Source organism: Bubalus bubalis, chromosome X (assembly GCF_019923935.1).
Source record: "Bubalus bubalis isolate 160015118507 breed Murrah chromosome X, NDDB_SH_1, whole genome shotgun sequence".
Taxonomy (NCBI): domain Eukaryota; kingdom Metazoa; phylum Chordata; class Mammalia; order Artiodactyla; family Bovidae; genus Bubalus; species Bubalus bubalis.
The window spans coordinates 113,328,643-113,352,556 of NC_059181.1; the positions used below are offsets into that span (position 1 = coordinate 113,328,643).

The 23,914-nt window shown below is 41.2% G+C and overlaps 1 long non-coding RNA gene across 1 annotated transcript; it reads left to right on the forward strand.

The window, feature by feature from the left end:
- The first annotated feature begins 3,616 nt into the window (after positions 1-3,616).
- On the forward strand, positions 3,617-15,934 carry LOC123331848. Its single transcript, XR_006548646.1, has 2 exons — positions 3,617-3,893; positions 15,574-15,934. It is a non-coding gene; the product is annotated as an uncharacterized LOC123331848 (long non-coding RNA).
- The last annotated feature ends 7,980 nt before the right edge of the window (positions 15,935-23,914 follow it).

Sequence of the window (23,914 nt, forward strand, 5' to 3'; positions counted from 1 at the left end):
TGACTATGAATCTTCATAATTAAAGTGGGTTTCTTGTACACAGCATGTACTTTGGTTTTGTGTTTTGTTGTTGCTATTGTTGTGTCCTATCCATTCTGACAACCTCTGCCTTGGACTGGTATAGGTAGAGAATTCACATTTAGAGTAATTAATGATCTACCATCTTTGTGACTGCTTTCTATTCATTACTTTCAATTTTTTCTTTGATTCTTTCTGTCTCTTTCTGGTTTCTCCTATTTTAATTGAACATTTTTTATGATTATAGTTTAGATCCTTTTCTGATAAAAAAACATGTATTTCATTTTTTTTTAATTTTAGTGTTGAAATATGACTTACAATATACATTTTAAAATAATATATGCCCACCCTGAATTGGAACAATAGACTGGACATGGAACAACAGACTGGTTCCAAATAAGAAAAGGAGTATGTCAACACAGTATATTGTCACCCTGCTTATTTAACTTATATGTAGAGTAAATCATGTATGTAGATGTACTCTACATATATGTACTGTACTTATATGTAGATGTGCTTTACATATATGCACTATACTTATATGTACAGTATATCAGCTGGGCTGGATGAAACACAAGCTGGAATCAAGATTTCTGGGAGAAATATCAATAACCTCAGATATGCAGAGGACACCACCCTTATGGCAGAAAGTGAAGAGGAACTAAAAAAAGCCTCTTGATGAAATTGAAAGAGGAGAGTGAAAAAGTTGGCTTAAAGCTCAACATTCTGAAAACTAAGATCATGGCATCTGGTCTTATCACTTCATGGCAAATAGATGGGGAAACAGTGGAAACAGTGGCAGACTTTATATTTGGGGGCTCCAAAATCACTGCAGATGGTGACTGCAGCCATGAACTTAAAAGACGCTTACTCCTTGAAAGGAAAGTTATGACCAACCTAAACAGTATATTAAAGAGTAGAGACATTACTTTGCCAGCAAAGGTCTGTCTAGTTAAAGCTATAGTTTTTCCAGTAGTCATGTATAGATGTGAGAGTTGGACTATAAAGAAATTTGAGTGCTGAAGAACTGATGGTTTTGAACTGTAGTGTTGGAAAAGACTCTTGAGAGTCCCTTGGGCTGCAAGGAGATCCAACCAGTCCATCCTAAAGGAAATCAGTCCTGAATATTCAGTGGAAGGACTGATGCTAAAGCTGAAACACTAATACTTTGGCCACCTGATGCAAAGAACTGACTTCTTTGAAAAGACCCTGATGCTGGGAAAGATTGAAGGCAGAAGGAGAAGGGGACCACAGAGGATGAAATGGTTGGATGGCATCACCAACGCAATGGACATGAGTTTGAGTAAACTCCGGGAGTGGTGAGGGACAGGGAGGCCTGGCATCCTGCAGTCCATGGGGTCTCAAAGAGTTGGACACGACTGAGCAACTGAACTGAACTGAACTAAACCCTCAAATGACATTATATCAATTCTCAAAAAATTAGTGGAGTATTCTTAGTTCCTTCATTCTTTGTCTTGTGATATTGCAGCCATATACTTATTCGTTTGTTATAAACAATTGATGCTGTAACTGCTTTAAACAAACATTTGTGCATGCGCGTTAAGACACTTCAACCATGTCCAACTCTTTGTGACCCTATGGATTGTAGTCCTCCAGGCTCCTCTGTCTGTGGGACTCTCTAGGCAAGAATACTGGAGTGGGTTGCCATGCTTTCCTCCAGAGGATCTTCCTGACACAGAGATGGAGCTCAAGTGTGCTACAGCCCCTACATTGCAGGTGGATTCTTTACTGCTGAACCAAAATATATGTTGTGTACAGGAAACTGACTTTAATTATGAAGATTCATAATCAGTGAAAAGTAAAAATGGAGAAGCCCAAACAAGCATTTATCTTTTACCAATTAAGAATAAGAAAAATGCTTCATTTTATTTTACCTTCATTTATTTATTTATTTTACGACACTTTTTCTTTCTTAACTCATAGTTTCTGTTTAATATCATCTTATCCTGTGGAAATAACTTCTTTTAACATTTCTTACAGACAAGATAACTGTTAAGAGTAAATTGTCTTATTTTTTGTTCATATGACAATATCTATTTCTCCTTTATTTTTGAAGGGTAATTTTCCTGGACATAGAAGTCAAGTTTAGTGAGTTTTTTTTAGCTTTTTATTTATTGACATGTTGTCCATGTACCATGAATTTACCAGTTAAAATGTACAATTCATTGATTTGTAATTTATGCATAGGTTACATAACCATAACCGCTACCATATTCTAGAATATTTTCATCACTCCAGTGGGAAACGCTGTCCAGTTGGCAGACATTTTCCATTTCTCCCTTCATCTGGCCCCTGGCATCCACTACTCTATTTTCAGTCTTTAGAGAATTACCTAATCTGGGACATATTCATTCATATGAACAGAATAATGCAATATGCAGCCTTTTGTCCCTGGCTTCTTTTATTTAACATAATCATTTCAGAGGTATAGCATGTTATAGCATGTATCAGAGCTCCATTCATTTTATGGTCAAATAATATTACATTGCACGTTTTATTTATTTGATCACCAGTTGGTGGACATTTGAGTTGCTTCAACTTTTTGACTATTAGAAAGAGGACTGTTATAAACATTCATGTTCAAGTCCTTGGATAAACATTTTTTTCATTCTTTTTGGTGTATACCTAGGAGTGGGATTGCTGGGTCATATGGTAACCCAATGTTTTACTTTTTAAGCAACTTCCAAAGTGTTTCCCACCAGGGCTATACTATTTTGTATTCCCATGAATACATGAAATCCCATGAAAGTTCAAATTTTTTCACATCTTCATCACACTTGTTCTTGTCTGTTCTCTCACTAGAGCCATCATCTTGGTGTGCAGTGCTTAGTTGTCATCTGTATATCTTTATTTAGTGAATTTCATGTCCAAATCTTTGGTCCATTTTTTTTCATTGTTGCCTTTCATATATTTTGCCAGATTCTTAAGGTTTTCATACTTAAATGTTATTGTTAATGTTACTATTTTATTTTAATTTTCAATTGTCTATCCTACTATATAGAAACTAATTAATTGGATTTCATATATCAACTGTATATCTTGCAACATTGCTTAAATTATTTCTTAGTTTTTGTTATTTGTTGTTGTAGATTTCATTGGATATTCTACACTGATGTCGCCTGCAAATAAAAACGGTTTAATTTTTTTCCTAACTGAATAACTTCTCATACATTTTCTAATATGATTTCAGGGACAGAAATTCATTACAATGAGAGTGGACACCTTTTTGTTATTTTGATCTTAGAAGAAAAGCACTCAGTCTTCTACTTAGAGAGTCAATTCCTAGGAAGGTTGATAAGAAGTTCAGGGTCCCCAAGGAGGAAAAAGGGATCCAGGTTCTCAAGGAAGAGAAAAGGACAAACATTTTTTTCTACATTGCTTTGTCTTAGTTAATATAACAATGTATCCTGCTCAAGGATATGTTTCTCTTTAACAAGAACCTTCTGACTAACCTTGTTATCTTAAAACTTATATACTGCAGGAGTGGGTCTGATAAGATCTTTCTATTGTTAGTTCTAATCCTATCATCTTAAAATGTAAATTGTGAGAGTGGGTCTAGATCTTTACAATCTTGAGACATTTTTTGATTTATTGTAATAACCAATTGAAAAAGTATATAACTCCCTTTTCTAAGAGTAGCGAGAGGGGCACTCTTTGTCTCCCTTCTGATGTCTATGTCAGAAGCTCTCTCTGTCCTCTTGCACTTTAATAAAACTCTGTTACACAGAAGCTCTTGAGTGATCAAGTCTGGTCCCTGGTCCTGAAGCTAAATCTTCTTCTTTGGAGATCACAAATCTGACATCACTCTCCATAATCTATCTTCTTGGGGGCTCGTCTGGGATCTTCAGGACAAGGTAAGAACGTTCAGAGCTTTAGCCTCCCTGATTTCTCAGTATACACGTTTTCTGCTTTACTTTGCTAACTCTTTGGTGTGCTTGTGTGAATGAATGACATGCCCTGCGTGAAGCAATTGATGAGTCCTGTTCTGCGGCTTTGAGGTGCCTTGTAATGACTGAAGGCAGCCCCCAAAAGGGGAGCCTTGTCAGGGGTTTATATGGACCTGCCAATGCCAAGAGACACCCAAGGTCCCTGTGAAGGGAGTGGCCAGAAATGGGCAAAGTGTGTGGTCCAAACTTCATTTTCTTGATCACCTTTTCCTGGTCTGTTTGACCATTTCATAATTGCGTGGGGAATTAGAACTACTAACCTACTCTGTCAGATCATAGACTTCCAAGGGACTTGTGGTCCATGAAGTTACTGTGTACTTTTACTTAGACCCCTTGTACAGAAGTGCCTAGCCTTGCTAGGAGCCAAAAGTTACAAGAGCACGTTTGGGAGTGAGGCGGGGCTCTAGCTCCAGGAACGTCTCTCAGGCTAGAGGTCCATCTCTTGGCTGCCTGCTTCAAGGGCCAGCAACCTAAAAGTGAGTCTTTGTCATGGCTATGCTTCTGATCTGTGTGGATACAAGCATCGCTGGTAACCATGAGGTTTTTGAGGACACAGATAGGGAACTGCAGGACCTGGTTAGATTGGAAGTGCCGTGGGCTTCTTCCTTTGGTAGTGCTAGCTCTTAACAGACCAGAGAAAGCTCTCGAATGGCCTCTGTCTCAACTTTTTAGATATTTCTTTTGTGAAAGCTGTGGCAATGAACTGGAAGCATTGACCCTAGTGGCTTGAGGACAAAAATCACTTTTTCCTCACTGGCTGACCTCATATATGCTGCTGTGGTGACACTCATAAGGGACATCTTGGTTGTTGTTCACCCCTTTATGACTCAGCACTTCTACTATGGTCAGGATGGTACTCAGGAATGTGCATGGGCACATGTAAGATGGATGCTTCCCCTAGTAGTCCTAGCTTGGGAAACACTCTGGAAAGCTACTCTGCGCCAACCTGAGTGGCATCAGAAGAAAAGGGCAAATTAAACAAAGGTCGTGGTGGTAAGGAACTGAAAATCAATCTGGGATGCCATCAGGTCTACCCTTGATGCATCTCCACCCTTCCTCAGTGGTAAAACCAGGAGGGATGAGTAAGGTGCCTGCGTCGGCAAGGGAAAGACTAAGTCTGGCCAGGGAAGGAAAGCTTTGGTGGAAAGTCTGTCTACACCCCCATCTAAAGCAGAGAGGGACACTTCCAGTGGAAAGAAGCCATGGCTGTAGATGCCACTTTTTTCTCTCTTACAGACGGGAGCTAGAAGTTCCAGAACCAATCCTTTAAAAAGTATTTTTAAAAAACTGGGACAAGTTTGATCCTTCGAATTTAAAAAGACATGCCTGATATTCTGTGATACTGAATAGCCACAATATCCTTTGTGAGACGGGAAACACTGGCCAGCTGAAGGGTCTCTTAATTATAATACTGTTTTACAATTAGACCGATTCTGTAGAAAACAAGAGAAATGGATAGAAGTGCCATATGTGTTGCTCTTTATCTCTCTGCAAGACATGTCCTAAGGGTACAGATTTGAGTGTGAAACCTACAGCAGCTGCCTCCTGTCCTCTTACTTTGCCCCTGTATTTGGGGTTCCCAACTGAAGAGGCTGAGAATAGGGGCACCCTTTCAGGAGGGGTTGCCTCGGTCTTCGTAGAAATGCAAGCAGTACCAATTGTGGTCAACACTATCTAGAGGATCCAGAAAAGTTCATAGAAGCCTTTATGGGACTAATTTTACTTTATGACCTTTCTTGGAGAAATGTAATGTATGCCTTGGGGCAGACGCTGATTCCTGACTCAAAAACTCAAGTTTTAGGGGAAGCTACTCTTTTTGGTGTTGGTGATGGACAGGGAAGCCTGGTGTGCTGCATTCCATGGGGTCACAAAAAGTCAGACATGACTGAATGACTGAACTAACTGAAATGCTTTTGGAGATGAATGACTTAAGTGTGAGGCAAGGAAAAAGAGGGAACATGAAATAGCCCTCCTTCTTCTTACTGGGAGCCAAACAGTTTCAATAACAGAGCCAGTTTTCTGGATGTATTCTTGAAGGACCTAAGCAAGCACATGCTAAGACTTTAAACTATGCTAAATTAGCTGACATAGAACAGGGAGAGAAGGAAACTCCTGGTAAATTCCTATATAGACTATGGGAGGCTCTCCATAAGTTTACTGACGTTGATTCTGAAAGTTAGAGGGAAAAATAATCTTGAAAGATAGATTTCTCACTCAGTCGGCTCCAGATATCTGCTGTAAGCTACTAAAACAGGCATTCAGACCAAATCAGTCTTTATAAAAAACTGTTGCAGCTAGCTCAGATAGTATATTATGGTAGAGAATATGAGGAGGAAAATAAGAGCCAAAAAAAATAATAATAATAATAACCAGGCAATAGACTGAAGCCCCAACAATGGCTGTTTGACCTGCTCTGAAACAGCCTGAGGAAAAATATCCAGAGGAAGCCAGGTGAAAAGGGATGGACTTGTTATTACTGTGGAAAGGATGGGCATCTCAAGCGGGATTGCCTTCAGGCATCTAAGATGTCCCAGCTCCTTGTCTGGTCTGCAAAGGACCATACTGGAGAAGAGATTGCCCTCCAAGGTGTAGGCCCCAGGGGTCAGACTCTTAAGACAATTGGGACTGAAGGTGCCCCAGGGTCCCCACAACAACCTCCTATCCTAATTACACTTGAGGAACCCTGGGTTTTAATTACTGTGGAGGGGGTACCAATCAGTCAATTTCTTTTGGACACTGGAGTAACTTTCTCTGTGCTCACTGAAGCCCCTGGTCTGCTTTCTTTCCAATCCACTACTATAATGGGACTGTCTGGATGAGCCAAATGTTATTATTTTAGTTGTCCTTTAAGCTGCAACTAGGACTCTGTACTACTTTCTTGAGTTTCTAATCATGCCATAGTCTACCTCACTCCTTCTGGGGAGGGATATACTGAGCAAGGTCCAGGCCTCTGTTTTCATGAATATGGAGCCTGCTCTTTCTCTCCCCTTAATTGAACAAAATGTAAATCCTAGAGTGTGGACTGATGGAAAAACTGGGTAGAACACAAAATGCTGTTTCTATCATTATCAAGCTCAATGACCCTCACCTATTTTCACATCAAAAGCAGTATCCATTAAATCCTGAGGTTAAGGGTTAAAACCCATCATTTAAAATTTAAAGGAACAGGGGCTACTAATTTCCTGTAATAATCCATCCAACACTCCTATTTTGGGTGTGAAAAAGTCAAATGATAAATGAAGACTTGCTCAAGATATACAAATAATAGGTGCCTAATCCTTATACTTTATTGTCTGAAATTCCTAAACAAGCCAAATATGACTTTAAGACAATTGAGAGGATTTTGGGGATCACAGGCTATTGCTGCATTTGGATTCTGGGTTATGGGGAACTTGCCCAGCTTTTATATAAACTTATAACTGAAACGCAGCAGGGCCAAACCAACAAGCTGGTTTGGTCCCCCAAGACTCAAAAGGCTTTTAAGACTCTTCAAACTGCTCACTTGCAGGCTCCAACTTTGAGCTTGCCCACAGGATCGGAGTTTAGTTTTAGTGAAAAAAGGCTATGGCCACATTCCTTAAGGGAAATCGCTGCTATTGTTTTGCTAATGCCTAAAGCTCATAAGTTTACTAATGGACAAAATCTTATTGTACTGACTTCTCATGAATGGGATCTTAAACTCTAAAGTTCAGAGCAACAATGCTCTTTCTTTAAAGTTACTGTAACTCAAGGGGTGTCAAAAGCTCTAGGAATAAAATATCACTTACACTGTTTCTGGAGACCCCAATCTTCAGAAAAGTTTGAAAAGGCTAATGACATTATTAAGAGGCATCTGTGTAAGCTAACTCAGGAAACACAAGACAGTTGGTTTAAAGTTTTACCCATAGCTCTAACGAGGGCTTGAACTGTTCCTAAGAAGGGATTGTCTCTATGGTAGACCATTTTTGTGCACAGATATTGTCATAGATATCATAGATCCTTCATAGATCCTGAAGCCTTGAAATTAACTATGTGACTAAACTTTTAGCTTTTCAACAGACATTCCCAGGAGACTAACTCCTGACCCAGCCTTTGAGTCAAACAAGCTGCTGTTTGAGACAGGCACCAAGGTCCTGATAAAAACATTGGGATCTGGAGGGCAATCTTTTAAGGCCCTCTGGGAAGGCCCTTACCAGTTTATTCTTTCTTCTCCCACAGCTGTCAAGGTGCCAGGAATTGATTCCTGGGTGCGCCACTCTTGAATTAAAAGCTGGCACCCTGACCAAAACTAAAACAATGTTATTTCATGTCTTTATCCTCTATGCATTCACCTTTTACTTTTCAAATAGACCTGATAATCTATGTGGGCCTGCATCTGCTGACTCCAAAAGTCCTGAGTCTGCCATTTGACATTCAAGACAATGCCTTCCTGTCCTAGGCTCATTCTTATGCTGCATTCCATAATTGGTCTAATTGCTGGGTCTGTGGAGTGCTCCCCTCATCATCAATTAAAGGTTTCACATGGCGGGTTTTTCTGCTTCAAGGGAAGGACTTTCTTCAACTCTGCATATACCTTCACCAACACCAATCAAATGTGACGCCTCTTCTTGATCTGATGACATCTAACAATCCTAAGATGGACTGATGTAACTATGGACATAATGTAACTTTTAATTCTGATTATGTTTTAACTTTGTTTAATGACTATTTCACCTTACATCTGTAACTGTATAACGGGGTTTGTTTCTAACCGTTTGAAAGCTTCTAAGTTACAAATGGTTGTTCAAGTTCCTATGAGTGCTACAGCCTCCTTCAACTATTATTTGGGACCCCTGAATCAGGGATCCGTAATATGAGGGTTAGAAGAATATGTTGCTTCAAAAATTTAGGGACAATGCCCCTAAGCAGCAGGAAGTAATTATGGAATGAAAACAATGCCCCTCTCCCTTGGTAAAATAATTCTCCTAAAAGAAAAGGGGGGAATGAGAGAGTCAATTCCTAGGTAGGTTGATAAGAAGTCCAGGGTCCCCAAGGAGGAGAAAGGGGCCCAGGGCCCTTGAGAAGTAGAAAGGAGTCTGAGGCTCTCAAGGAGGCGAAAAGGACAAACATTTTTTTTTTCTGCATTGCTTTGTATCTTGCTCAAGGATATGTTTCTCCTTAACAAAAACCTTCTGACTAATCTTGTTATCTTAAAACTTGTATACTGTGGGAGTGGGTCTGGTAAGATCTTTCTATTGTTAGTTCTAATCCTGTCATCTTAAAATGTAAATTGTGTGAGTGGATCCAGTAAGATCTTTTACATCCTTGAGACATCCTTTTGATTTATTGTAATAACCAATTGAAAAAGTATATAACTCCCTTTTCTAAGAGTAGCAGTGGGGCACTCTTTGTCTGCCTTCTGATGTCTATGTCAGAAGATTTCTCTGTTCCCTCCCACTTTAATAAAACTCTGCTGCACAAAAGCTCTTGAGTGATCAAGCCTGGTCCCTGGTCTTGAAACTAAATCTTCTTCAGAGATCACGTATACGACATCACTCCCCATAAGCCATCAATACCACAAAGTGTGATGTTAGTTATACTGTTTATTATCTTCATCAGTTTGAGGAGGTTTTCTGTTTCTAGTTTGCTGAGAGTTTTTATGCACAATGTGCTCAGTCACTTAGTCACGTCAAACTCTTTGCGACCCCATGGACTGTAGCCCGCCAGGCTCCTCTGTCCATGGGGATTCTCCAGGCAAGAATACTGGAGTGGGTTGCCATGCCTCCACCAGGAGATCTTCCCAGTCCAGGAATTGAACCCAGATCTCCCGCATGGCAGGCAGATTCTTTACCATATGAGCCACCAGGGCAGCCCAGGAATACTGGAGAGGGTAGCCTATCCCTTCTCCAGCAGATCTTCCCAATAGAGGAAGATGTTAGACTTTATCAAATTATTTTTCTGCATTTATTGAGATGACCCTACAGCCTTTCATTTTTAGTTCTTTTTGTTCATTTCTGTTCAGTCTCTCAGTCATGTCCAATTCTTTACGACCCCAGGGACTGCAGCATGCCAGGCTTCCCAATATATCACCAACTTCCAGAGCTTGCTAAAATGCATGTCCATGGCTGGCGCCATCCAACCATCTCAGCATTTGTCATCCCCTTCTCTTCCTACATTCAATCTTTCCCAGGATCAAGGTATTTTCTAATGAGTCACTTCTTCACATCAATTGGTCTAAATATTGGAGCTCAGCTTCAGTATCTATTTAGTTCTTTAGTAAGATGAACTACACAGAATGATTTTCAAATGTTTAACCAATCCTGCATTCTTGGGGGTTGGGATACAAAACTCAATAGATCATGGTGTGTCATACTTTGTATATATTGATGGACTTAGTGCTTCATTCTGGACACATTCTACTGCCACCTCTTCAAGTGCACAGTTTACACCAGCTTCCCTGTTTAATCTGTCATCTATTCTATCCACTGTTTTTGTCAACTGACATGACAGCTTTCATATCTATAAGATCAACTTAGGTCTATTTTATGATTTTCAGGTCTCTATTTAACTTTCAGTTCAGTTCAGTTCAGTCGCTCAGTCGTGTCTGACTCTTTGCAACCCCATGAATCGCAGCATGCCAGGCCTCCCTGTTTCCCCATCTATTCCACTGTTTCCCCATCTATTTCCCATGAAGTGATGGGACCAGATGTCCATCACAAACTCCCGGAGTTCACTCAGACTCAAGTCCATTGAGTCAGTGATGCCATCCAGCCATCTCATCCTCTGTCGGCCCCTTCTCCTCCTGCCTCCAATCCCTCCCAGCATCAGAGTCTTTTCCAATGAGTCAGCTCTTCGCATGAGGTGGCCAAAGTACTGGAGTTTCAGCTTCAGCGTCATTCCCTCTGAAGAAATCCCAGGGCTGATCTCCTTCAGAATGGACTGGTTGGATCTCCTTGCAGTCCAATGGACTCTCAAGAGTCTTCTCCAACACCACAGTTCAAAAGCATCAATTCTTTGGTGCTCAGCCTTCTTCACAGTCCAACTCTCACATCCATACACGACCACTGGAAAAACCATAGCCTTGCCTAGATGGACCTTTGTTGGTAAAGTAATGTCTCTGCTTTAGAATATGCTATCTAGGTTGGTCATAACTTTCCTTCCAAGGAGTAAGCGTCTTTTAATTTCATGGCTGCAATCACTATCTGCAGTGATTTTGGAGACCCAAAAAATAAAGTCTGACAATGTTTCCACTGTTTCCCCATCTGTTTCCCATGAAGTGATAGGACCAGATGCCATGATCTTCGTTTTCTGAGTGTTGAGCTTTAAGCCAACTTTTTCACTCTCCACTTTCACTTTCATCAAGAGGCTTTTTAGTTCCTCTTCACTTTCTGCCATAAGGGTGGTGTCATCTGCATATCTGAGGTTATTGATATTTCTCCCGGCAATCTTGACTCCAGCTTGTGTTTCTTCCAGTCCAGCGTATCTCATGATGTACTCTGCATAGAAGTTAAATAACCACGGTGACAATATACAGCCTTGACGTACTCCTTTTCCTGTTTGGAACCAGTCTGTTGTTCCATGTTCAGTTCTAACTGTTGCTTCCTGACCTGCATACAGATTTCTCAAGAGGCAGGTCAGGTGGTCTGGTATTCTCATCTCTTGAAGAATTTTCCACAGTTTATTGTGATCCACACAGTCAAAGGCTTTGGCATAGTCAAGAAAGCAGAAATAGACGTTTTTCTGGAACTCTCTTGCTTTTTCCATGATCCAGCGAATGTTGGCAATTTGATCTCTGGTTCCTCTGCCTTTTCTAAAACCAGCTTGAACATCTGGAAGTTCCCGGTTCACGTATTGCTGAAGCCTGGCTTGGAGAATTTTGAGCATTACTTTACTAGCATGTGAGATGAGTGCAATTGTGCGGTAGTTTGAGCATTCTATGGCATTGTCTTTCTTTGGGATTGCAATGAAAACTGACCTTTTCCAGTCCTGTGGCCTCTGCTGAGTTTTCCAAATTTGCTGGCATATTGAGTGCAGCACTTTCACAGCATCATCTTTCAGGATTTGAAATAGCTCAACTGGAATTCCATCACCTCCACTAGCTTTGTTCGTAGTGATGCTTTCTAAGGCCCACTGGACTTCACATTCCAGGATGTCTGGCTCTAGGTGAGTGATCACACCATTGTGATTATCTGTGTCATGAAGATCTTTTTTGTATAGTTCTTCTGTGTATTCTTGCCACCTCTTCTTAAAATCTTCTGCTTCTGTTTGGTCCATACCATTTCTGTCCTTTATCGAGCCCATCTTTGCATGAAATGTTCCTTTGGTATCTCTAATTTTCTTGAAGAGATCTCTAGTCTTTCCCATTCTGTTATTTTCCTCTATTTCTTTGCATTGATCACTGAGGAAGGCTTTCCCATCTCTTCTTGCCATTCTTTGGAACTCTGCATTCAGATGCTTATATTTTTCCTTTTCTCCTTTGCTTTTCACTTCTCTTCTTTTCACAGCTATTTGTAAGGCCTCCCCAGACAGCCATTTTGCTTTTCTGCATTTCTTTTCCATGGGAATGGTCTTGATCCCTGTCTCCTGTACAATGTCACGAACCTCTCTCCATAGTTCATCAGGCACTCTATCAGATCTAGGCCCTTAAATCTATTTCTCACTTCCACTGTATAATCATAAGGGATTTGATTTAGGTCATACCTGAATGGTCTAGTGATTTTCCCTACTTTCTTCAATTTAAGTCTGATTTTGGTAATAAGGAGTTCATGATCAGAGCCACAGTCAGCTCCTGGTCTTCTTTTTGTTGACTGTATAGAGCTTCTCCATCTTTGGCTGCAAAGAACATAATCAATCTGATTTCGGTGTTGACCATCTGGTGATGTCCATGTGTAGAGTCTTCGCTTGTGTTGTTGAAAGAGGGTGTTTGTTATGACCAGTGCATTTTCTTGGCAAAACTCTATTAGTCTTTGCCCTGCTTCATTCCGTATTCCAAGGCCAAATTTGCCTGTTACTCCAGGTGTTTCTTGACTTCCTACTTTTGCATTGCAGTCCCCTATAATGAAAAGGACATCTTTCTTGGGTGTTAGTTCTAAAAGGTCTTGTAGGTCTTCATAGAACCATTCAACTTCAGCTTCTTCAGCGTTACTGGTTGGGGCATAGACTTAGATTACTGTGATATTGAGTGGTTTGCCTTGGAAACGAACAGAGATCATTCTGTCTTTTTTGAGATTGCATCCAAGTACTGCATTTCGGACTCTTTTGTGGACCATGATGGCCACTCCATTTCTTCTGAGGGATTCCTGCCCACAGTAGTAGATATAATGGTCATCTGAGTTAAATTCACCCATTCCAGTCCATTTTCGTTGGCTTATTCCTAGAATGTCGACATTCACTCTTGCCATCTCCTGTTTGACCACTTCCAATTTGCCTTGATTCATGGACCTGACATTCCAGGTTCCTATGCAATATTGCTCTTTACAACATCAGACCTTGCTTCTATCACCAGTCACATCCACAGCTGGGTATTCTTTTTGCTTTGGCTCCATCCCTTCATTCTTTCTGTAGTTATTTCTCCACTGATCTCTACTGATCAATATCAGTAGCATATTGGGCACCTACTGACCTGGGGAGTTCCTCTTTCAGTATCCTATCATTTTGCCTTTTCATACTGTTCTATTTAACTTTAGAACATACAAAACAGAATTATTCCAAGTATTTTAATGTCTCTGTCTGCAAATTCTAAAATATAGGCCACTTCTGGGTCAGTTTGATTTTTCAAGGGAATTTTAATTTGATTTTTCTTACCTTACTGAGATTAAATATCTTTCTAATGTGGTTAGGGGCTAGTTCCATACCTTTCTTGTGAATTGGCTGCTCGTGTCTTTTAAACATTTCTTAATAAAGTTAAAGGTCATTGCTACATTTTTCTTATAAACTGTTGTGGCTTGTATGTTTTTCACATTTTTCTATCAGGTTTTAGGTTCCTTGTTCTAAAAATTTTAAGAGTCTTTATTTGGGCTTGTTTTTGGTGTGCTTTGTTCTATCTCTTAAATTTTAAACACTGTAATTCATCCTGCATGAATAAGCAACCAGTGGATACTAGGAAGTGAGCACTTCACAGGAAACACAGGAAGTCCCACTAAGCCAAAAAACTGTCCCCATGGGCACACCTCAGGCTGGCTGACCCTGCTAGCCAATTAGGAACACAAGGAGTATGGTGAAGCACACAAACTCATTCCCCTTTCCTCCAGAGCCAACAACCTCAAAGAGAGACTTTGGGAACTAGATGGGCAGGACACGATTACTCAGTGTTTCCTCCAAGAAGCTGGAAGCTTGTGGTAGCTATTCATAGAAATGAATTCCACCATGGTCTCAACCGTGAGGTAAGCTCCAATGGAGCTGCCAGCAGGAAAACAAGGTGAGAAAAGAGATTTGTGCAGGCACATGTTGAGAAAACCTTTGCACACGAGGCTTACACACCTCTGGGCAAGCTCCACCCCTTCCTGGGAATGTTAATCAGTCTCAGGTGTCATTTCCTGAATGGGATCACCCAGCACAACCTGAAGCATGCATTTATCTGCCTCATCCCCATCACCCTGTTAAAACCCAAGCCTGGGTAGTACCCCTAGTGAGGTGACCATGACTCCTAGACTTGAAACAAGACAGATTGAAATGGAGCAAAAGCAAGTGTATTCAGTGCAGTCTCACAGCCTGAAGACAGGGGTTTTAGACTGGAAACTAGAAAACTGAGGAGAGCTATGTGAACACTGAGAGAAGGAGGTGGGATGGAAAAGGTTTCTGGTAGGTGGCCCAGAATTAAATTACCTTAAAGGTGCATTAAGGCCACCTTGTACAAGAAAAGTGGAGTGATTCTCACTTGCACAGACACTTAAATACAGCCTAATTATCATGGAAGGATTTTAGGCAAGATACTAAAAACTAGATAATGGTGAAAGGTGAGAGAACAGAATGAAACCCTGAATAGTGTGGCTGTGAGGCAAGGTTTGGAGGAGACACACTCTCCCTGCCATGTGATGCATCAGAGTTGACTTAGAGAGATGAGGATGGCAGGTGAGTTTGGAGGACTCTTAAAGGGCATTAAAAATGCCTCATTTCTCCCACCAAAACGTCTAAGTTGCTCTCCATCCTCCCCTAGAAGTGTCAAGATGGGACTTTGTTATGTCAAGGCTCACCCAGGGCCACCACTGACTGGGGAAATGACTTGCTGACCTCATAAAGCATAAGGGTGTGGCTCTCTGGGGAGGAGTATATATGTATAGGGGTGCTCAGGGGCTCTCCAGAAGACCAGTGGGAGCCTTCAAAATGACCAAGGTGACTGGGAAGCCACAAAGTTCTAGAGAGGTTATGGAGCAGCCAACTCCAGACACCCAGGACAAAAAGATGAAGACCTCCTGTCAACTGAGGTCCAAAGGAAGTGTCAAGGTGAGCTGAACCCACCCAAGCTCCTCTTGCCCATTGGCACCACCCCATAAGACCCCCTCCCCTGTCCTTGCCTGGCACATACCCCTTCTCTGCCCACACCCATTCTCCTGAAGCTGTCATTCCCATCCATCTTCACCCTCTTCCCTAAACCAATGCCATTCTGTGCTCCCTCTCTTGTTTTCTCCAGGTGACCAGGGCAACCGTGAAGGTGAATAAGTACATTCAAGAAAAAGTGGCCAGCAAAGCTTCTCAAAAAACTGCCACCTCAAAGAAACTTAAAATCAGAGGTTCAAATCTCTGTAGCCAGTGTTCCAAGGTAAATGAAGAGCTGAATCAGAACAAACTGGAGGAGATCCCAGAGATCATGGAGACCCCTGCCGATCCAGCTGGACCAGTGGGCAGCCAGGGACCTCAGAGCATGGCTAAAGACCTCAGAAATCTTCAGGGGTCTCACCATTAAGAAATGACCAACAGAACAGACATTGAAACTTATACCAACAGCAGCATTAATAAGGAGAAGTAAATAAAATCAACCTGCTGTTAAATTATGTATGTCTCTGAGCTCTCTGATAGATAGTGTGGCGCAGAGAGGGCAGGGAAGGCATGTGTGTGAAGAGGGAGGGAGATGGGTCCTGTGGAGTTGGAGATGGGACCAGAAGGTCCAGTTAGCCAGAAAGTAGGGGGAAGAACTGGGTCCAGACTGAGCCCCAAAGATAAACTTACTATGGGAGAAGGGGCAGAGGACTTGGTGTTTCTGTGTGAGAGTGCAGAGGTGGAACTTAGCTGGGGAGCCGTGTCATGTGTGGGGTGGCAGTGCCATTTCCTAAAAAGGCATACAAAGTAGTTGCCCCTAGGGCACCTACCTCATAGTAGTGTTTATTACACCTCACGATATGATGTCAGCAACTAACAGCCTCAAAAACTCAATCTTGCTTACTGAAAGATAGTCCTTAGGATTAAAATAATGGTGGTTTTAAGTATGGAGATTTCTTAAAACACTAAAAATAGAACAGCACATGACCTAGAAATTTCACTTTGGTTATATATTTTTAAAAAACCCACAACATTAATTCAAAAGACACATGTACCACAATGTTCCTTGAAGCACACCATTCACCAAGACATGGAAGCAACCTAAATGTCCATCATATAATAGATGAATGGATAAAGATGTGGCATATATGTACTATGGGTCACTCATTGTTGTTCAGTCACTAAGTTATGTCCCACTCTTTGTGACCCCATCCAAGCTCCTCTGTCCATGGAATTTTCCAGGCAAGAATACTCCAGTGGGTTGCCATTTCCTTCTCCAAAGGATCTTCCTTACCTAGGGATTGAACCCACATCTCCTGCTTGACAGGCAGATTCTTTGCCACTGAGCCACCAAGGAAGACCTATGGAATACTACTCAGCCATAAAAATAATGAAATAATGCCTTTTGCAACAACATGGAGGGTATAATACTAAGTAGAGTAACTTAGAGAAAGGCAAATACTCTATGATATCACTCATAGAACCTAAAAATACAATAAAATAGAAAATATAACAAAAATGGAGACTCAGAGATAAAAATAACCATCTACTGGTTACCAGAGGGGAGGGGGAGGGGGAGGGACAATATAAAGGTAGGGGAGTGGGAGGCACAAAATGTTAGGTGTAAGATGAGCTTAAGGATGTATTCTGCAACATGGGAAATAGAGCCAGTATTTTGTAATAACTATAAGTGGAAGATAAACTTTAACAATTGTATAATAAGAAAGAAAAGGAAAGAAAGAAGGGGGAGGAAGGAGGGAAGAAAGGAAGGAAAATAGTGGCGTTTTTGGAGGTCACAAAGCCAACATTGATTAGGCCCTTTTTAGCTAAGGAATTTCGGAGAAGGCAGTGGCACCCCACTCCAGTACTCTTGCCTGGAAAATCCCATGGATGGAGGAGCCTGGTAGGCTGCAGTCCATGGGGTTGCTGAGGGTCGGACACGACTGAAGTGACTTAGCAGCAGCTAAGGAATTTAGAATGAAGCAGTGGACTCCCACAGGTAGGGCAGGGGGAGTGGTCCACATCCAGTGCAGGCAATACTGGGGTTCATTGCCCATGAAGAGTTTTATTACAAGAATAAAACCAAATCAAAGCTGTTCTGTTTGAATTACCATCTCCATAATCCAGTATTCTAAAATAATGTCAGTAATTAAATACTTTTCCTCTGCAAAACCAAATTTTGTTGGTTTAAATTTTAAAGTTTGTTGTCATTTATGTCATGTTTTAATATTTTATGTATTATTCACAAGGTACAAAATTTTAGTATATATATATGTGTGTGTGTATATATATGTATATATATAATTTCATACAACCACAGTTTTAGTAGTTACCTTTAAAAATTCATTATCTTCTATGAGAGAGTTAGTTAAGATAAGTCCCTGTTAGATAGTTGCCGTCAACACTGGCCGCCATGGTTACCACTGCTCCATTCCACAGAGCATCCTTAATGGTTTGAAAGGCATTGAGACCACTTCCTGCACAGCCTGCAGTCCCTGAGGGAAGGTACTAAGAGACACCCCACGTTCAAACAGTTGATTCTAAATACACAGTGATACCATAAAGATTGTCAAGGTAAAGACACACAATGTGCGTTTATTTATGTCTAAATCAGTGAAACAAAGTATTCACTGCAAGGTACAAAATTTTTGAGCTTGAAAAGTAAAACATCTTCTTATATTTGAACATAAATATCTTGCTGATGTTGAAAAATATGCTTTATAGTGAAATTCATTAATTGTCAGTTATTTTGAGACTATGGAACAAAGAAAATAAAATCATATTAATTGGGGCTGCTTAAACTGTATCTTTTCAGGTATTTTTTCTTAAAAATTCCCTTATGCTTTTACAGATTATAATTAGATATAAAATGATCAATAGATTTTATACTATGTTTATTTTCTGGACATTATTATTGCCTTTATTTTGTGAATTATAAATAGAAAATTGTTCTATTGAATGGGTATTAAAAATTACTCCTCTGTCTTGTGTGGAATACACTGTTTACTGTTGGGAGAGATTTTATTGCCTAAAACCTTTATAATTCAGCTCTAGTGTCTAAGGCTTTTTGTTTTGCTTTGTTTAGGCTGAGAATTTTCTCATCTATTTCTGGTTTCTTAAGAGTTTCTGTGAGGAATGTTTGCTTGTTGCTTAGTCATGGTTGATTCTTTTTTGACCCCCTGGTCTTCAGACCACCAGGCTCCTCCGTCCATGGGATTTACCAGGCAAGAATACTGGAGTGGATTGCTACTTCCTTCTCCAGAGAATCATCCCGACCCTGGGATCGAACCTCCCTCTCCTGCATTGGCAGGCACATTCATTACCACTGAGCCACCAGGAACGCCCAAGGAACGTGCATTGTATATTGTCAAATACTCTTTCTGCATCTATTGATATGATCATATTCATTTAATTTATAGCTTGTTAATGACATGAATTACATTGATTTTCAAATGTTAAACCAACCTTGCATTCCTGGTACAAACTCCACTTGATCTTGGTGTATTATCCTTTGTATACATTGATGGACATTCAGTGTTTCATTCTAGATGGCTCCTACTGCTAAGTCTTCAAGTACACAAACCTTTCCTTCTGTTATGCCTGTGGTTGTTGTTCTTGTTGTTCAGTCAGTAAGTTGCAACACCATCGACTGCGGCGTGTCATTTCCTTCACTATTTCCTGGAGTTTGCTTGAACTCATGTCCATTGAGTGGGTGATGCTCTCCAACCATCTCATACTCCATCACCATCTTTTCCTCCTGCCCTCAATCTTTCCCAGCATCAGGGTCTTTTCCAGTGAGTCGGCTCTTCACAACAGGTTGCTAAATTATTGGAGGTTCAACCTCAGCATCAGTCCTTCCAATGAATATTCAGGGTTAACTTACTTTAGTATTGACTGGCTTGATCTCCTTGCTGTCCAAGGGACTCACAAGAGTCTTCTCCAGAACCACAAATCGAAAGCATCAATCCTTCAGTGTTCAGTCTTCTTTATGGTCCAACTCTCATATCCATATATGACTACTGGAAAAAACTGTAGCTTTGACTAGATGGACGTTTGTCAGCAAAGTGATGTCTCTGCTTTTTAACACACTGCCTAGGTTTGTCATAGCTTTCTTTCCAAGAGCAAACATCTTTTAATTTTATGGCTGCAATCACCATCTGCAGTGATTTTGGAGCCCAGAAAATAAAATCAGTCACTGTTTCCACTTTTTCCCTTTGTATTTGCAATAAGTGATGGGACTGGATGCCATGATCTTAGTTTTTTGAATGCTGAGTTTAAGCCAGCTTTTTCAGTCTCCTCTTTCATTTTCATCAAGAGGCTCTTTAGTTCCTCTTTACTTTCTGCCATTAAAGTGGTATCATCTGCATATCTGAGGTTGTTATTTCTCCTGACAATCTTGATTCCAGCTTGTGAGTGATCCAGCCCAGTATTTCATATGATGTACTCTGCATATAAGTTAAATAAGCAGAGTGACAATATAGAGCCTTGACATACTTTTCCCAATTTGGAACCAGTCCATTGTTCCATGTCCACTTCTAACTGTTGCTTCTTGACCTGCAAACAGGTTTCTCAGGAGGCAGGTAAGGTGGTCTGGTATTCTCATCTCGTTAAGAATTTTCCATAGTTTGTTGTGATCCACACAGTCAAAGGCTTTAGTGGAATCAATGAAGCAGAAGTAGGTGTTTTTCTGGAATTCCCTTGCTTTTTCTATGATCCAATGGATGTTGGCAGTTTGATCTCTGGTTCCTCTGACTTTTACTAAATCCAGCTTGTATATCTGGAAGTTCTCGTTTTACATATTGCTGAAGCCTAGCTTGAAGGACTTGACCTTTACTTTGCTAGCATGTGAAATGAGTGCAATTGTGTGGCAATTTGAAAATTCTTTGGCATTGCCTTTCTTTGGGATTGGAATGAAAACTGAGCTTTTCCAGTCCTGTGGCCACTGCTGAGTTTTCCAAATTTGCTGGCATATTGAGTGCAGCACTTTAACAGCATCATGTTTTAGGATTTACAATAGCTCAGTTGGAGTTCTATCACCTCTACTAGTTTTGTTTGCAGTAATGCTTCTTAAGGCCCACTTGACTTCACACTATAGGATGTCGGCTCTAGGTGAGTGGCCACACAGTTGTGGTTATCTTGGTCATTAAGAACTTTTTGTACAGTTCTTCTGTGTATTCTTGCCACCTCTTCTTAATCTCATCTGCTTCTGTTAGGTCCTTGCTGTTTTTGTCCTTTATTGTGCCTATCTTTGTATGAAATATTCACTTGGAATCTCCAAATCTTTTAAAGAGAACTCTAGTCTTTCCCATTCTATTGTTTTCCCCAATCTGGCAGGCATGCAAAACCAGGACGCCAGCTGTTGGGGCCTCCTAATGTATCTGAAACTTGTTTCTTCCCTCACCGATTGAACCCATATCTTGAAACCCAGGGCAGCCCTATAAGGGGACAATATGAACTTCCTGCCAGAGTTGTGCTCCTTGAAGACTCTGGACTTCAAACTTCGGAAATAAAGCCGAAGCAGTGGTGGCTCTGCTTCTGAGTCAGAAAAAAGGGGCTAGTGAAGGTTTTGTCAATTATCACAATGTCAAAAGGCCATTAGACCTTTTTATCATGCTAAATGATTCAGCTACATTTGGATGAAATTTTGCCTCAATACTCACACATTTTAACATGAAGAAAGGGAATGACCAAAATAAGCAAGTCAGACTCCAAAAGCATCAAGGCTGTGGGGACCCCAGATGAAACTGCCCTGGACTCACCCATGTGCAGTTCAAGCCACATGGAAGTGCTTTGCCCTTTTTGGAAAGCCCATTTCTCACCATCCATCCTAACAGCCTTTGGGATAGGAGAAAGCAGATTTCAGACTCTAATGACCACACGCTCTTGAGGGTGATGTTCAGGGCACCCACAGCTACTCCTTTCATACTTTTCATTTTCTACCAGATTGGAGCTCTCACCTGCCATGCAGAACAGAAGCCATGTTCTCTATTCCCTGTTGTAAGTTGAAAGTGCCCCAATTACAGAAATGCACAGTTTGCACCTGCCGGACACTTCCCCTGGAGCAGCTCCCTCTGCACTGTGTCCTCCGCTAAGCCTCTTCCAAGGTGAAGGAGGAGCTTGAGAGTCCTGCTTCTTGTGTGGCTCCTGGCACAAAAGCACTAGCTCATACTCGAATTCCCATGTCTGCTTCTATTTCAGCATTTCTCTTAATGAGTTGAGCAGGAACATCTGAAATTTGGAAGAGAATGGATTTTGTTGTCCCTCTCCCCCACCTCCCCACCCCCCCTCCACCAGTGTCTAGAGCTGAAGCACCGTGACAGTGGGCTTGGCAGTAGTGACCATTGGTAGTATTGTCTCTGGCGGGCATTTCAAGTCTGACCAGTGACTGTGCTCCTGGGAGTGCTGGATGAATCAGTCCTTCATTTATGAATCAGGCTCCTTCATTTATGGCTTGTAGTCAGAGAGGCGCATTCACAGGAGTGGTTGACTTTTCACGTGAAAGAAAAGGAAAGAGCCCATTTTCAGTTGTTGGGCCCTTGAACCTGGTTTATGAACCACTATTGTCACCATTTCTCACCAACAGGAGGAGGCCCATTTAACTGAAAATACAGTCCAGTATCAGTCATCAGAGAGCAATCTCTGAGGCAAGTTGGGCCAGTTTTTTCCAACCCTCAACACAGCTTTCTCTCATCAGAGAGACCAGTTCCCATAAGTGCATGAATCTCCGGAAGGCAATTGATTCTTATTCTATTCCTTATCAGGAATAAGGTCACAGTACAAACAAATATGCTCCACACTGGGAAGGCAGAAAAGTAAACACAAATCCCTTTCAAAGACGAGAAAGCCACGAAATCATGTGGTGTCCCCCATGGTACTTTGTCTCTCTTGCCTCTAAGGATCTTGCCCCACTCCTGCAATATGCAAAAATGCAGTAGGCAAAAAAAATAATAAGACTGAACCACACTTCCTAATATGGTCATTATTTTGTGCTATGTTCAGTTGCTCGGTCTGACTCTTTGTGACATCATGAACTGTTGCCCACTAGGCTCCTCTGTCCGTGAAATTTTTCCAGGTAAGAATACTGGAGTGGCTTGTCATGCCCTTCTCCAAACCCACATCTCTTACGTCTACTGCATTGGCAGGCACATTCTTTACCACTAGCACTAGGGTCATTATTTTAAAAATCAACAAATAAACTCAAAAACCCAGAAAATAACAAGAGTTGGCAAGGATGTGGAGAATTGAAAACTTTATACATGGTTGCTAAGGATGTAAATTTGTAAAGCCATTATAGAAAATAGTATGGAGACTCCCTTCATAATGAGAAATAAGCTGTCATGAGAGCCAGCAATGCCACTACTGGGTATATAGCTAAAAGAATTCAACACAGGCTCTCAAAGAGATATTTATGCTCCCATGTCCACTGCAGCATTATTCACAATAGCCAAGAGGTGGAAACAACTTAAATATCTATCAATTGATGAATGGATTTTTTTTAAATGGTCTATACATAAAATGCAATATTGTTCAGCCTTAAAAAAAAAAAAAGCCTATCCTATGTGACAACATGGATTAAATTGAAGGCCATTATGCTGAGTGAAATGGGGCTTCCCAGGTGGCACTAGTGGTAAAGAACCCGCCTGCCAATGCAGGAGATGCAAGAGATGCGTGTTTGACTTCTGGATGGGGACGATCCCTTGGAGAAGGAAAGGGCACCCTACTCCAGTATTCTTTCCTGGGAAATCCTGTGAACAGAGGAGCCTGGTGGGCTAGAGTCCATGGGGCTGCAAAAGAGTCAGACATGACTGAAGTGACTTAGCATAGTACACATCATGTTGAGTTGAAGTAATTCAGTCACAGAAGGACAAATACTGCATGATTCTACTTCTATGAGGGACCTAAAGTAGTCAAACTCACAGAAATAGAAAGTAGAATGGTGGATGCCATTCTACTTGGGGGAGTAGAGCTTGGGGGATGGGAAATGGGTTGTTGTGCAACAGAGTTTCAGTCATGCAACATAACAAAACTCTGGATCAGCTGTCCATTGTCATGCCATGGAAGACAATAATGTAGTGTTCAAAGAGCATTTTAAGAGGATAAATTTCATGTTATAGCAGATGATATTCCCCGAACCAGAAGAGTCAGGGGCATGGATCCCACTACCCTGCCATCTTCCCCTACTTTTCATGATTGGTTAGAAGACATCATTCTTCCCCTTAAATGAGGCAGATTAGAAGTGTAGAAGCATGGAGAAAGGCCGCTTGAATCACCTACGCTTTCAAACACAACTCAAGTGCAACGTGGTCCCCTGCAGGCTCCAGGGGGAGGTGCTGGTGTAAGAGAAGATTGGGAATAAGGTGCAGAGCCCAGACTTTGGACTTCACCCATGGATCTCCAAGTTCTACTGAGACTGCAGCCAGCTGATTTCCAGGCAGCTTCTAGCTGAGATGGCTAGGGTTTGCTGAGGACGGTCCCACATTTCCTAGCCAGAAAGG